At 42.2% G+C, this 16,570-nt stretch overlaps 1 protein-coding gene across 1 annotated transcript in view; it reads left to right on the top strand.

The window, feature by feature from the left end:
* Positions 1 to 13,588: 13,588 nt before the first annotated feature.
* Positions 13,589 to 16,570, top strand: part of LOC104910794 (uncharacterized) — a 60,133-nt gene continuing 57,151 nt past the window's right edge. The window contains exons 1-2 of the mRNA XM_085223322.1: positions 13,589 to 16,208; positions 16,287 to 16,494. The gene's annotated coding sequence lies outside the window, so the exon portion shown is untranslated. The remainder of the gene's footprint in view (positions 16,209 to 16,286; positions 16,495 to 16,570) is intronic.

The following is a 16,570-nucleotide window of genomic DNA, read 5'->3' as shown; positions in this document are numbered from 1 at the left end:
GGTTGGACTTGATGATCTTTAAGGTCTTTTCCAGCCTGAGTGATTCTATGATTCTAACAGCCTGCTGCAACAATTGTGTGTAGTGTTTTGTAGTAAGGAGTTTTAAATGTTGGTTTCAGTGATTAAAGACAGAGGTGATAGGCAGATACAGAGGAAAAGTGAATGCTGGAATTGGAAAATTAGTGCTATAATTAACAGTATGTAAGTGAGGAATAATTTGAAAGCATTTGGAGTGACATTACGGTCACTTTGTGCAATGGAAATACTGAGTTGCTATTAAAAATGGAAAGAGATAGACTGTCAAGAAGGCCAACAAGGATAAACTCATGATAATTTCAAGAACTGCATCTCTAGTAGGATGCCTGGCATACCATAAATAGGCTATGAGTGCAAATATGCATTGAACTGAAGGGCAATATGAATCCGAACAGAGTGGAAACAGTCTGGATAAGCTCCAGTTTTTGGAATTCATGGTGGATGCACAGAGGCAGGCCTCAGTACTAGCAAGGTTGCTCAGGTGAACAGAGTGTGGTGTTCTTCTCAGATAGTGGAGAAAGTCACCTAAGACCTAACCTAGTCATCTGGCCAAGAAAGACTGCTTCCTGCTGGAGTGGTAAATGAAAAGTATGGAATAGTATGGAAATACTCTCATATACAGCCAATACCCTTAATACAGCCTCTGGCAAGTTTCTGGGGTGCAATGATTGCTTCATCATGCTGAGAACAAGCTTCAGTTTCAATAGTGCTTAGAAACAGCAATTAAATAACAATTTAACAGCTTCCATCCACAGCAGCCTTTACAGTGCATTAACTAACTCACTGGATTTGAAATGGGGGAACACCGTGATGCTGGCCCATTATCATAAGGTGCTTGCTTGAAACTTCTCTTTTTGGTTTCTGCCATCTACCTCACCTTTAACAACAATAAAAAGTTCAACACAAAATTTGGATTTTATTTTTGGATTGTCAAACTCCGTGACCAAAGCTTCATACTTTTGTCATTAAGCTGGTAAGCTCTATCAGCAGAGAAGATAGGTCGCTTTAAGGATGGTGGCCGGAACTTGAGTCAGTGCTTTATCCAACCTGTACAGAAGTTTTATTTGCAGAAACTGCAGATGGCTTGCTCAGCTTCTGCAGGATTTAATGGGATTGCATGATGGAGTCGTTTAATGTAAAAGCCAGGAGCTATAAAGTCTGCTGGTTTAGACTTCCTCGCTAGTGTGAAAGGTACCGTAGCAAGCCCTTATCATCTGTACTTTGGTAGTTGTCAAGCTTCGTATGGAGAAAGAAAAATAAAGTTGTGTTAGCTTAAATCAAGCATACATAAGCAGTGTGTTCTATCATAGAAAATCCTTAGGCAAAAATTACTAGCATTAAAAAACCTCAACATTTTTGATTCTCTCATGATTTGTTCCAAGAATTTCAGTTCCAGAAAGGAGTGCTATTTTAACTGTGATAAATGTTTACAAGGTGTTACTAAATAGGTTCAGAATAAAGGAACAATTGCTTAAAAATGTGGACAAATTAAGAAAGATATATTTGGGCATTTAAGTGGAACCATTGTAATTATTTGCTGTGTCCCAAGTATGGTAAATCCTTGTTTCCCTTTTTGTAAAAATTCATCTTTCAACAAAGGAAAAGAACTTTGATTGTCAGCTTTTACTTAAAAAAGAAGTAGGAAGTCCTATGATTAAAGGAACATAAGTGTATGTGAGAGAAGGAGGAAATGAGAGTTTCAGAAGCAAAGAGCTAACAGCAGGGATTTACCCAAGCTCTCTGTGTGACCTTGAGTTTCTGATCCCCGCAAACAACATGCAGTGTCTCACTGCTGTGTTGCCTACAAATTCCAGGAATATGTAGCAGTGTGATCTCAAAGAATGTGTTGTAGTCCCTTGCAAGTCCCTCCTATATTCCCCTGCCACCTTTCTTGCAGTCTAGAGCTAGATACAAATCTAATACAGACACAAGATGAAATGTCTGCAAGTTTTCACATGTCATTTAACCATCATGTCATGATGAAATGCAGAAGCCAACAAAACAAGAAGAAAAATGTACATCACTGGGGACTCAGGTACTTGTCTGCTTTGTACTTCAATTCCTGGGCATTTTGGTGAAGTGTATTTTCTGAACAACTAACAGATGATGATCCAGCAGGCTTCAAGAGATTATGACTCTTCTAAAGCGTCATTCACGATAGCGTGAGTGAAAAACTGAAGCCAACAACTGCTGTCCTTCCTGATCAGACAGATCACCCATTGGAATAAGGAGCTCATAAAAGATTTGACATTTTCTCCTCCATTGTCTTCATTGCCAAGTATGGTTTCTACCCAGTGGTTGGTAATGCAACCAGCACTCTCTTCTGTACCAGACAAACCAAGGGTATGGGAAGTCTGAAATCTTTTATGCACATCAGAATCTTGCTTTCTCAATCAGGAATGGTGTGTGTTGGACCACATCCTATTCCTGATGCATGATTTCAAACCCAGTTCCTCCCTTCAGTTCCTGACCCTTGTCTTCTCTCTCAAGGCACATTTCCCTAGTTCTCTATAGGTAGATGCAAAATAAGCTGTCCATGATCTGAGGTATGCTGAGCCTTCCCTGTGAGTAGTTCATTTGAACAGAATCAATGTTTTATTTGTGTTCTAGCTGTAGTTTGGACTCAGTTCTAACAGAACTAACAGAACTCCCTGTTTGGAGTCTGTCTGTGCCCAGCAAGTTTGGATTACATGTGTTGGCCTTCACCATTCCAGGTAGACATGCTTTGGGTGCTATAATGTCAAATTCAAGGCTTCCTCTTGACTAAGTACTCTCAGTACGCTAGTATTGCGAAACACTTCTCTAGCCTTTGACTGGCTTCTGCACCTCCTTCCATTTTTCTTAATTGTTAAAAGACTGGCATTGAAATGGTGTACAGAGTTCCACTGCTAGTTTTCTCTATGTTCCTGATTATTCCTTAAGCCTACATTATGCTAAAACAATCAAGGTCATGAGAAGTTTTCTTGTATTTTCAGAAAGATCGTTGGGAACAAAACCTGTGCAGATTTCTTAACAAACTTTGCAAGAATCACCTAAGTTTGCACTGGAAGTTTGTGCAATGTGATCAGCAAGTTTCTGATATTTCCAGCCTGTCTGCAACATGAGTGATGAAGCACTGAGCTGAGACCAGACTGTTAACTGAGCTTCTAAATGTAGAAGTAACATTTACATGTAAGCAACTCAATAGTTACCAACTGTATTAGCTTCCCAAGTTGCCTGGACATTCAGTCTGTACTAAGATTCTTGCTTACTACCAAACTGGCCTGATTTTGGAGACCAAGTCACGTGAGAGGTCAGATGGAATTGTGAATTTAGTGCTGAATGCTCCACGAAAAAGGCCGAGCTCATACTCTTGCCCTAATGCATATGGCCATTTGTCCAAACTGTTTTGTGACTGTAATAGAAATGAGTGGTTTTTTCTTCTCTCCAACCATCTCTTCCCAAAGGATTTTGCAGAAGCTTCTGGCAATTAGCCTGAATGTGTAGACACTGCTGTTTCTGGAGGAGGTTTAGGAGTTAAACAGCTGCCATACCCAGACCGATGATAACTCTCCTTAATCACAAGTTTTGAGGACTTTGTCTCTCAGGCCTAGCATGTTCTGTCTATATAAGGGAAGAAACACAGACATAGTAAAGCATTACCCTGGTGCACCTTATTGTTGGGCAGGGAAGAAATTTGGTTTTAAAAAGTTCACAATCCTCGTTGTTGTTGTTATTGCTGTTTCCTTTTCCTTTATAGCCTGATACTAAAGGACTGCTCCTGGGGGGGAATGTAATGATCTCTTCCAACAGGAAGAAGATGGAAGCCTCATTATTCCTGCCTCAGATAACACTCTGCCCCTGGGGAAAGTTTTTTTGTTTTTGCTGGGTTATTTTTTAATGCGTTTATTGCCCTAAGCCTATAATCTCCAAAGCGAAGTAGTGACTGTGACCCTAAGCAAAGGAGGTGCTGTAATGCTTTTGTTCAGTGTTACGCAAGCTGCTGAGTGCTGCGCTGTGCAGAGTTCTTCTGCCTCCTGCAGACATCAGCTGCTATAAGATGTGTTTTTTTCTAAATGACAGAAAAAGCAGGAGAGCAGGAGACTGAACCAAGTTATTGGTATGGCTCTTCATGCATGCATGCATGTCTCTAAGCAGGTGAAGATCTGGCCCTACCCACTTGTGGATTTCAAAGTGTTCATTGACCTCAATGTTTCAGACTTTCTACTTCGGTACTGAAGTGCTTTGTAAAGTCAGAGTTCCCTGAGGACAGCGAGTTTTCCCAGCAGTTAACTACTGCGCAAAACAAAAGATTTTTAGGCTACGAGATTGATGGGCCAGCCTGACTTCCTTCAGAGTCCACAACTGCAAACTTGTTTCAGCTACAGTGCCAGAGCAAGTGTGGCATCTGGAAAACAATGTGGAAGGGTGATGATGATGTGTAGATCAGTCAGTTTTAAAGGGTGACGATGCATGTTACTGCATGGCCCTAGCACTGGCCTTCACAGCAGAGACCCCGCTGAAGCACAGATTGTTGTGCCACAGGCTGTGCAAGGCATACAGCTGGTGGGACATTAGAGGAACGTGATAAACAAACTGAATGCTGTGGAGAAGCTGTAAGAAGGGCTGGGTGCAGGCACAGGAAGCAGAAGCTCTGTGAGCAGCAGGACAGTCCTGCCACTGCCAGTGTCTGACATATGTGAAGGCTGCTGAGAGCCAGATCTCACACCCCCTGCCTGCAGGGAGGGATGTTTGGAGTGCAGCTGGTGGGTCCCAGGGAGATTTCCAGAAGCAGCCCTGTGGCTGAGCCTGCCTCCAGATTTCCATATACACCAATTTGAAAGATGTAGATTTTGCTTTGATTTGTATTGATCAACTGCAGGTCCTAATTTTTACATAACTTGTTGTCATGGTTTTATGATTTTTGGTTATCAGTATTCCACATCATCACATCATGTAATTCACTGGGGGTTTGACTGCTGATGCTCAAGTTCTGGGTGCCTGTCCGGAGGAGAAGAACAACCACATTTCCCCAGGGGGCTTTGCAGTCAGCGTGGAGATATAACTCCTGGCAAGGTCACCTGATGTTCTCTTCTTTGCCTGTGCTTCACGTCTGCGCTTCTTCATTGGCTCAACTGGACTGCACTTCTCACCTCAGCGCTGTGGTGAGGCCGATCCACCTTTCAGACACATACTCTCTCTCTCTCTCTCTCGTTATATTTTGCTGATACTATATTTAGTAAATTAGTTTGTTTCACCTCAGATTGTTGCCGCTGTTTTCAATTATTTTGGGGTCCCCTATTTTCCTTTTCCAGGGGTGCGGATCCACGGATCCCTCCACCTTTCTAGTCACGGAACCGGACCAAACCAGCCCGTAACCGTTGACACTTGTATTATAGAGGACAGTTGCATTTTTCCGTTATTTCTTTCCCAGGTATCTGCTTTGACAGAATGTCAATGCTTCCTTTTGGAAATCTCAAGGAATTAAAACCTATCTGTAGAATGCTGCATTGATTTCTGCATTTAGCATAGCTTTCATGCTACTGATTATGACTCAAGACCCTTTCCCTCTTAAACTAAAGTAGTTAGTTGATCTCAGGCATTGATTTTCAAAACAAATGTTCAGTTGACTACCTAATTATGCATTTGTGTAACTTTGTGTTGCATAGAAAAATTGTGTTCTGTATTAGGGAATTTGTTTCAGTGGTGAATCAGATTCTCCACTAGATGGTAATGTTGCTTCAGATCATTTGTGTTGAAAGGAGCTTCTCTGCCAAGAACTCCTGAAGGAAGTGGAGGGAGGCCACAAGATTTGTCCAAGAAGTGCTTTTTGGAATTTTGGTTGATTTGGAGAAAAATAAATAAAAAATAAAGAATAAAAGTTTCTATTTTCTATAAGATAAGTAATTTTGATTTGGAAAAGTTCTGATGAAAACTTTTATGCTGTAATTATTAGGATCTTGGAAATCTTAGTCCATTAAACAACTTCTAGAACTTCTAAAAGAATTAATTGATGGAGAATGCAGAAGACAAGCAGATTGATCTCTGCCTGAAGCATGTACCCAATACTTATCGTTGTAGCTGAATGACTTGAAATCCTTCAGTTGTTGCTAGCCACAATTCTGCTGGGAGGAAGCAAAATCCTCCTTTTATAGCAAGAAAGACAGAGAAACTGAAGACCATTTCTGCAGTGGTATTGGAAAGTCTTGCTAGTAACATCAGTGCAATTATTGGTGGGGTACAATAGCCAGGCTACTCTTCACTACTCTTCACTCTGTCCTGGGACTTGGCTTGGCTCAGCCAAGCTGGCATGTTCAGCTTATGCATGAGCCGTGATGTGCGTGTGATGCCAGGAGGCCTGGGCCAGCCCTGCAGCCAGATATACCTAGGCTCACATGGGCAGGAGCTGGTGGTGCTGGGAAGCATCACAGTATTATTCCATCACAGTGAAAATCAGATCAGGGAATGAACACCTCACTATTCACAGCAAATGCAGGCTGCAGAGCCCACTGAAAGTGGCCTTTTTCACAGAAATGTCGTTTGCCTTTATTTGCTTTTGGCAAAACGCAAACAACAGTGAAATGAAAAGAAAACAACTTGCCCCATAAGGAAAAGACAGTTCCTGCATGTGCTACAAACAAACAGCTGCAGGATTACTCCTAGGCAGGATCTTAGGCCAGTGCAGCTCTGGAAAATGTTTTAATAAGTCTTTAAATAGCACATAGCATTAAAGCTAAATACGGTTTTCACCTTGGATCTCAACCTCAGGTTTCCAGTTTCAGCACTAGGATTCAGCATGAAGTGTATTGAACTCTTTTACATTCGATTTCACCTGAGTATTATAAGCACTCTCTTAAAATCAGTTGCATTTGTTTCTCAGAAGTGATCCACAGTTGTTACAAGTTAAAAGCAGAATTATGCTATTTGCAAACAATAACTTGCTCTCCGCTAGCACCAGGTGAGAGAACATCATCACTCAGTTTACATTAAGTTTGAGTCAGTGTCAGCACTGGATCCCCTGAGAATCAGATGCATACACTAAAGTTCATCTGCTAGATTTATTTTTAGCTGAAGTTTAACAGACTTCTCACCTTTCATTTTGGATACCAGATTAAGAAAGGCACTGCCAGGAAAAATTAAACAGAATTTTGATATAAACTGATGATTCCTGATTTTGATGGTTCTGCAATGTGATTCCATTAACTCTTGTTAAAGGATTATTCAGTCCTTGGCTACAGATGTGGCTGTGGCTATGGATAAAGCTCGGGGAAGGCACAATTAAGAGTGAGAAAGGAAATGCAAAGTTCTGCTTAAAGTTTGTTTTGGTTTCCCTATTCTGTACTCCTTGCACACGTTAACCCAATGGAAACATGGACACCTCAGTTTGTTTTGAATCAGGGAGAGGCATTTATGTCACCCTCCAGGGAGGCAAGGGCCAATTCACTGCGGCCAGCCCTCCCACGGGCACTGTGCTCTCTGTCAGTTGCCACACCTCTGCCTTACTGAGACAGGTGAAGTTTATAACAAGAGGTACCCATTTTAGTCAGAGCTGACACGTCTGATGGCTCTTTGGGCTCAGAATGCGGTCATCTGTTCAGACAGGAAGCAGCAAATATGATGTTAATCCTAGTGATGCTGAAAGTTTCCCCTGGCACATGGTTCCAGGCCTAAAGGTTGAAGAGCAGCTTTACCTTGGGAGGATGAGTGCACTCTGGTTTTTCAGCCTTCAGTGAAGGCTGAAATGAAGACTTTGAGACCACAACCTATATTTTTATATCAGCTGCTCTGATAATTAACAAGGAAATTTAAACCTACCATACAATTACGACCTTTCAGGCCGTTGTGAGCCTCCAGCTATGAGGAGAGCCAATCTGCTCGTGTTGCAGGCTGTCTGAAGGCAGCGAGCAACCCTTTGGACACCCTATGCAGGACCATGTGGGAGATCCATCTGCTCACAAAGCACATTCCTGTCTGCATGCTGTGACCCCTGAACTGCTCCACGACCCGTGAGGCCCACTGGGCCCTGCACAGCGCAGGTGGCTGCCCACTTGTCAGCACAGCAGCCCAAGCGAGCTTTTTACAGCAGAAACAGGGATTTGGAAACTCTCTGTTTTGTCTTAATTTTTTCTAATTTGCATCTACTTCCATAGCTAGTTCTGAGATGTCTGAACGTGCCAGGTGTCAAACTCCCAGAAGCCAGGGCAATATTTGGCCCACATTTTGTTCTGTGGAGAGTCTGGGGGGTTTTCTGTCACTCGCACATGGCGTTGTTGAATCACCCCTCAGCTCATGGATCTGCACAGTGCCATAGGTAACCTCACAGGTGACTCCTGCTATCCTGACCCCATGCTTGGCTGAGGGAGGGATGGACGTACATGCACAGAGCTGGGCTACAACTGATTGTCATAGGGTGACTAATTAATTCCTGGCTTATTTTACTGCACAGAAAAAGTCCATTTTGGTGACAGTTTTCCTTTTGTTGAAGGGAAGACCTGGACAATATAGGTGTTTTTGTTAAATTTGAAATATATCAGATGTTTGTGTTGTATTACACTCTTATTATTCTCATAATCTTGCCAATACTATGAAAACTAATTTAACACTGGGTGTTGTAATTTGGCAATTGAAAAAATAACTTCTCTAGAAAAAAGTTCACTATTTCCACTTAGCGTCCCAAATTAAAATCCCTTCAGTTTTACTGCTGTCTTTTAAAATAGAGCTACATAGAAAACATTATTCAATTTCTCTGCTCTTCTGCAAGGCTTTCCATCTGTAGACTTAAAAGAGTATTAAGACGATATAACATTTTCTCTCTCTTTATATGCATGATAATGCAAATATAGTAAGCTTAAATGGCCCTGTTTGGGCCCATTCTGCAGAGCAGAGACGAAAGGGATGAAATTGGAGGGCCTTAGCCCTGCTGCACTCTCTAGCCCTGATAGCACTGCGTTTGCTGGGGATGAAACCCCAGATGAATGTAGGACATGGTGGCACTGAGCCAGGAGAGAGAAGCTGAAGTGTGCTGCAAAGCTGCGCCCTCAGCTCCCGGCCCTGGTGTATCCTTGCTTCACCTCACTGGGGCCTCTTTGGCAAGATGAGCTCTCTGCATTAGGTCAAAGAGACGGAGATGAGCTGAACACCTCACCTGTAGCATCTGTGGGCTGCGATGTGCAAGCTGAGCAGAGGGAAAAATACTTGTAAGGGAAAAAGGTGGGCTAATGGAGCAGGACAGCACTGAAATAGGCACAGGCAGCTGGAACAGGCCTCCTACAGAAGGTCTGCAAGTGGCTAAGCCTTTAGATGATGTACTGCAGGCTAACTTCTGGTATTGTTAGATGCCAGTAAGTAGGGCTATGAGGAAATACAAATGATGATTAGTAAAACAAATGTGTAAGTTTACTGCATAGAGACTTTGAGGAAATTTCTGCTGATGATGCAGAATGGTACTCACTCTGATCATTTTGAACCTAATATCCAGAACAGGCAGGAAGCATTAGAGCAAAAGCAGGATTTCCTCCTAGTAAATTCAGTTTCCTTCTTTTAGTTTAATTACATTGTACTCAGTGAAGCCATCCTTTTTTAAGTCATAGACAGAGAATTTAAAAGAAAGAACAAACAAATAGGAAAAAACAAAAAAAAAACAAAAAAAAAACAGAAAGAAAAGAATACCTGTTGATACACTTCCTTTTGCATATAGACAGGTGTAGGCAGCAGTGCCAGTGGACAGGCGACAGGGCTATGTGCCACTCTGATCTGTGCCTGAAGTGTGCTCCCCCTGGCACCTGCTGTGCAAGAACTTTGGATTATTTTCCATGCCCACCTGCTTGTACCTACTAATGAAGAGTAGTTTCTTCAGCTACAGCATCTTAATTCAGGCATTTCCATGTGCCTGAGCTTACTGTGGATTTCATTTTTCTTTCTCTGCTTCCTGTTCACTTGATGCCAATCTTCTATAATATTTTGATTTTTTGCTCTAGAAAGTTTTTGCTACCAAGATTTTGTGAATTGTACAAAACAGGGTTGTTTTTATTTTACACTGGTCTCCCTTTTACTTTTGGAGTAGTGACAAACAGAGCCTTTAGAGTTACTCTTCCGGAGATTTTTTCTTCTAAAAGAGCTAGCTTGTGCAAGATGCCAGCAGGATAGAAGCAAAGGGAACACAGGATTGAAGCAGAAAGGATGCAGTTATGAATCCTTCTGGGAGGGAAGGCCCAATGCAGGACACCCCAAGTCTGCTGCAGGATGTGCAGTAGGGCAGGATGAAGTTTAAGGAGGTTTGCACTGTGAATTGGGCTACTGTGGCCCACCAGCAGATGTGGCTGGTGCTGTTGGGAGAAGCACATTTTCTATTGGGAGCACCAGCAGAATGCAAATGTGAAAAAAATTGGCAGGGAGGGTGTGCTGGGGTCAAAGCCAAGAAATCACATCCGCCTTGGAGCTTTTAAAGCCATGTATTGTGGTCCAAGCATCAGAAATTGTCCCAGAGGTTCAGGCAGCCTTAGCAGCTCCACATTGCTTCATTCGATAGGCGTTTTGGCAGCACCTCTTGGCTTTTCCTGTGGCTAGCACGAGGGTCAGGGGGAGGGAAGCTGGGGCAGGTACTGGAATAGGGCTGTAAAGGTCACCATGTAGCTTCCTGAGTCCGTCACGGGAAAAAGGCTGGCACAGGGCATGCTGGCAGCTCTAGGAGACCTTGAACTCCTGTGCAAATTTACCAGGGGATATGGAAAAGCAAACTGAGGGAAGCCCAGCGAGAGCTGCAGTGGTTAAAGATGAATAGCAGGTTTTTAACTAGACTTGGTCAGGAATTTTACAACTTGATGCTTTTCAGAAGGTATTGCCTACTCTGATCAGACTCAAGAAATTTTTGCTAGGAGCAAATGTTTTTCCCTTTCTTTTTTATTTTCCTTTTTTTCCACTTTTTCTTCATTTTTTTTCCATGTTCTTTTAAGAAAGTAAGAGAAAGAGGAGTACTCACGATGTGAAAAGAGGCCATTTGGCCATAGCATCCCCTTAGTCCCTCTCATGCAAACAACCAGCACTGGGTGAGTACAGCCCTTCTCTGGGATGAGGAAAGAGCCCAAGTCTGGCCACACCCTCTGCCAGCTCCCAGCCAAAGGAACAGGCCTCTGCTTTTCCTCCCGAGTGTTTTCTCTGCAGGGAAATGATAAAGAATGTGTTTTTCAGGGGTTACTCTGGAAGCTCCTATACTTGTTATAAAAAAAAAACAAAAAAAAAAGTTCATTTCTTAAAAAATGATGTTTTTTTTTAATTAATCGTTGCCCTCACCTTGGGGTGGGTTGAACAAGTCGCTGACTTCATAGCCTGGTGAAAAGGGCAATTGATACTGAATGGCTCAGACTGGTCTTTTGGACATCTCTTGGTTTTTACAAAGTCCTTCAAAAGATTTTGGGATCCTTCCAATTCAGGATAGGAAAGGCTTTGAAATTTTGCACTTTTGTGGGATGAGGAAACTATTTTCCACCAGACACTAGACATCAGAAAATATGTTAGGAAACAGCCAAGGGAGAACAGCTAAGTCTTCATGCGTCATGCTTAGTTTTTTAGTGGGGTCAAGGAATGGTTGGGCTTACTTCACATCAGGGCTTTTAATGCTGTGCCTGTGTTCCTACATGAGCTTAATAGAGTGAGATTTCTGTGAAGCATTTTCAGTCAAAAACTTTCATTCCAAAAATTGAGCTGAGAGATATTTCTCTTTGGGAATCACTGGGACTTTGAGCTTGGAGCAGAAGGAGATGGGCAGCCTATCTATCTGTACGTGAGGTAAGATATCTGGGCATCATAGGATATATGTTCTAATGGTGCTGTGTTTGAAGGCAAAAGAGTTGGCATGAACGATATTTGTTATTGCCACTCTGCTGCAACTGATTTACTGATTCTTCTGGAAGCAGGAACTGTCAGCAAGTCATGAATGAAGTCACTGGCAATTAAAGATGAGTGAATCTTAGGAGCTGTGTTTGGAGACAACACTCAGAAATTTATGTTCTTATTCATATATGTTAAGAACTTTGTGGAGTATTTTGATATATCATTACTCCAGAGAGGCCAACATTTTTGTTGTTTTGGTAGTGCAGTCTCAGGTGAACCCAGAGGTGGAAAGCTTGACAAAAAAGTTCCTTAATTTTTTTACTTCTCCACTTTCAATATCCAGAAATGCTTTCACTTCACAAATTCAGTGCATGTTGACTGATACTTTTATTCAGAACACTTTACAATTTTTGAAACAGTAAGCAGTAAAATTTTATGCTTCCATTAATTAATTAGTAATTCAGTGTATGCATTATTTATTTTGTACATTACACTAGTCTCTTTGGCTGAAGTGTTCCCTCTTTAATGAGCGATGTTTGCCTCTAAAAGTGAGCTTGTGAATATCAATAATTAAAAATCTGTTCGGTTCCAATAGGCTGCATGCTAAAAAGTTGTGTTTTGCTTAGATGGATTACTTGATCCTGGACTGGTAAGCAGTATGCATGGTGCAGTTATTCTGCAAAGTTTCTGACATGAAAACTCTGTTTGTATTCCATATCATTTATTTAGATGGTTTAGCTAGCTCACCCTAAAATTACCACCTAACTTTACACTCTCTTCATTCTCTGAGAGCAATTTCTGCTGCAGGTTGCTAGGAGGGAAACTTGGTTCCTCCATGAAGTACAGTGATTTCAGTTTTCCACTTCATTTTCATAAAGCATGTGTGAAGATACTGTTCTCTTGCGCCTGTTCCTCTCTCCATGTAACACCAGGTCAACCTGTGGTCCCTGTTGCTTTGTCGCTGTAAAATTTATTTAAAAGCTGGAGGAAACAGATGGCTGTGCTGAAAGGAGAGCGAGTGGCTGAGAAAAGTAAATGTGTTGGGTGGTGTGGAACTAAGGGAGAAATGGGAGTGATCTGCAGTCAGTGAAAAGAGAGAAGGGAGAGTGATGTCACTTCCATGGCAAGGTAAGAAAAAGCTGAAATGCATCTTCCAACAGTTCCTTTGGACTTCAGCAGCTGTCAGTAGAGTAGTAATAGTACAGAGAAAACATTGAATGTGCTTTTTTTAATGGTGTATTGCCAAATATTTAAAACAGATAGTGGTTAATCAGCCATTGTATCATTATTGTACAGTTAAGCATCAGTTTTACAAGAATGCATGCAAGATTTAATAGGGCTCCAATTTTCAGTGTAATTCATGGAGATCTATCTATGTAAAAATATATTAGCGAAAGTCTCCTGGTGATATTATTTATCCAGGAGCCACTTAGGGACTCTGAGGTGATTGTCTATGTGATCCTTCTCATCTTTGTCTCTGAGTGCCATTTGATGTCTTTCCAAGCCTGGCATATCTTCCTCAGCACAAAGCTTTCTGGTCTTCCTTTTTTTTTTTTTTTTCCTTTTTTTTTTTCCTTTTTTTTTCTTTTTTTTTCTGTTCTCCCTGTGGGCTCCACCCACAGAGCTTGCCTGCTGGCTGTGATGGCTGATGGCCGATTTCCTCAGACAGTGGCTAATCTATTTCCATTGTCTTTCATAGTAGCTGTGATGTGTGTCTCCTGTAGCATCCATCCAACCATCCATTAATGTCTAAAATGTGGAAGGATATCAATATTTAAAAGTATTCTCATCAATTTCCTTGTAATCCCCAGTGTCTCAGTCCTATTCAGTAAAATTCCCTCTACACTTATGTTCAGAACTGAAGTTTATTTCTCAGATAAACTTAATTTCCACACTACTTTGAAACAGTAGAAGCCACTATTCTCCTCCCATCCCAGTACAATTATCTCCTTTAATGATAGGAAAAGCTCACAAAATTTCCAGCCCAAATGACTCTACTTTTGCAATGTGTGTTTTGTTACATTATTAAGTATACTTTTTATCATCACTGCCTTTATCAGATTCCTCAGATTCTTCAATCACACACTGTCACATCTGGTCAATGATCCAGATTATCATCTGTGAAATCTGTCTCTTCTGGAATTTTGATGTTCACTGTATCTCTGCCTAAGGAATTTCTTAGTCAAATACTAAGGAAATACTTAGTCAAAAAATTGAAGCAGTAAAAGTATTCAAAAATCTGCTTATCTCACATTAATCTGTGCTTTTAATAATGTGAGAGAAGGTTGCTCTCTCAATTACACCACAGAAGCATTCCAGGCTATTAACAACCTTCTAAGCAACCCAACTCTTCACAGATCAAATGTATTCTCAAGGTTTATAAAACGTAGGTACTGATTTGAGTGCCAGAGGATGTTCCATATGGTAGATGGCCCTAAAACAGTTTTTGCTCCTTTTTCTGTTTCTGTACGCTGAAGTTGAAACCATCATTTCAAAATCAGATATCCACTGATTGTCTCAGATTCTCCAGATATACTCTTGACAAGAGCAAATGTGATAGAGAAATAAGATTTCTCTTTCAGGCATTTACTCAAGAGACCTTCTTCCCCTCATGGAGGACATTTGTTATCTAATCCAACTTATGCCAAAAGTTTATTTAAGGCAGCAGAAGAGGTTGGACTTCCTGTATCTAACAATTCACCCAGGAATGGCTGAATGATCTGTTCCACACGTTGCATTTTCATTTTTCAAGGCCGGAATGGCTTTCCACAATCCAAAGTGTTTTTAAAACCCAGGGTGGGAGAGAGGCAGATTTAAACATCGGTGCACAGAGCTGTAGAATTTTCAAAATGGATTCATTTTAAAAGTGCAAATATTTAACCTGATCTATGATGAACATTTTGGCCCTTAAAGACTGTCACCCTGTGAAAGCCTCTTGTCATGCAGATATGACTTGCCTTGCCTTCAGCTGAAGGGGGCAGAATATGGGAACGCTCAGCAACTGGCAGGAATGGGCTCTTAATTACTAGAGAAATGGAATGTCTCACGGAGCTCCCTGCCAGCCACCACTACCAGCCGTTGTAATGACAGCCTGTGGGGCAGTGCTGGTTGGAGTGAATTGTGCACCTTGCTGAAATCTCTGTGATGTTGTGCAAAAGGATACCTTCTGATTTCCCAGTGCCATGCAGTTACACTAACTTAAATACTTTTCACCCATTCACTAACACATCTCCCCAGTGTCACAGAGCATTCTCCAGGGCATAAGAAAGGGGAGGAGAGGAGGGAACAGAAGAGACTGCCCTGCCTCAAGACAAATGCAGGGTGGAGCTGGCATACATCTTAATCTCAACAACTGTTTCCATCCTGATCAGCCCATGGTAGCTCTGGTGAGGATACTTTGCCTTTTGTCTGTGCACTGTGAGAAAATGCATGGAAACATTATCCTCTTGGTTTTCTCACTTGAAGGAGAGGGGAATTAGCTGTGTTTATGTTTACCTAGGAAATATACCAGAATGGATTTCAATTATTGCCAAGAAAATGTGGAACTCTGTGATATGAAGTTAGAGAGTTGTATTTTCATGGCGTATTTTATGTGCTTGCATTCTGAACTTCTTCTGAAGAGTTCCTTCTTGAGAAGTCTCCCAGGAAGTCCCCTCCCATCACAGAGAGCATGGCAGGGTTTTTAGGACCTTGGAGGAGGTCACCTACTACAGTACTAAGCGCTGCATTACTGAGCTCTGCAGCTCCTCGTTTTTGTTCCTCAGCTTCATGTTTAGCTTGGAGACCAACCGAGATCTGCTGAATTCAGCTGGTGATAGTTGGGGGGAGAGAGCTGTGGAAGCAGAGGCAGCGAAGGACAATTGAGAGGATTAAGTGAGTGAGCATTTAAAAATAAAAAAATACTGCAACGAACAGATCAGCCAGGACAGAACCATGTGCTGATGGCATAACTCTGCATGTTATCAGTGCAGTTCTTGTTCTGCCTCAGTCCTTCTCAGGTTTCTGTATCTCTCCTAACGCAGTAAGGGCATGCCCACCCTGCTGCTGTAGATGTAATCGCGCTTTGCAGGGGCTTAACCAAGCCGGACTGAAACATGCTGGCTGGCAGCATGGCCACAGCAGTATCCAGTGCAGTGAAGGCTGCCAAGTATGCTGGGGGTGAGGGCAGATAAGAATTCAGATGGGTTTTGCAGTGGACCCTGATTTCTGTCTTGCTGTCTCCATGCTGGTGTACGTATCCAATGAATGTGGGCCTGCAGGGCTGTCCTGGTCCCCTACTTGCAAGGACAGGTGTTGAAAGCACTAAGCCCTTGCCTAATCCTGTGTTTGCTGACGTCAGTGGGGATTGTCATGCTGACATAAAGGTGAGCAGATTTTCTGAAAATGTCACGTTGGTGTTTATTTTGCTTCCTTGCATGAAATGGCATGTGGGCCTGTTGCAGGGTTTGGTCTGCTGCCTCTACAGCAGTGGCAAAGTGTGTCAGGCTGCTGGGCTCCCCACAGCTGACAGCATGGGGGACGACGTGCTGTGTGCAGGCCAGTCAGTTGGGACGTGGAGTGGCAAGCCAGCATTGCCTTGACCTGATGAACCAGATCATCTGGAAACACTTCAGCAGGACACATCCATGCGCATTGCTGCTTAATCCCAAGGTGAGTGCCTGAAGCCATGTGGTTCATCGTTTAGTTTCTGACCTGGGGTCAGACGCCTTCAGTGCACTAATCCCTT

The sequence above is a fragment of the Meleagris gallopavo genome, chromosome 4, assembly GCF_905368555.1.
Source record: "Meleagris gallopavo chromosome 4, MGAL_WU_HG_1.1, whole genome shotgun sequence".
Lineage (NCBI taxonomy): Eukaryota > Metazoa > Chordata > Aves > Galliformes > Phasianidae > Meleagris > Meleagris gallopavo.
Note: the sequence above shows the minus strand (reverse complement) of the source record. Positions and strands in the feature narration are given on the sequence as shown.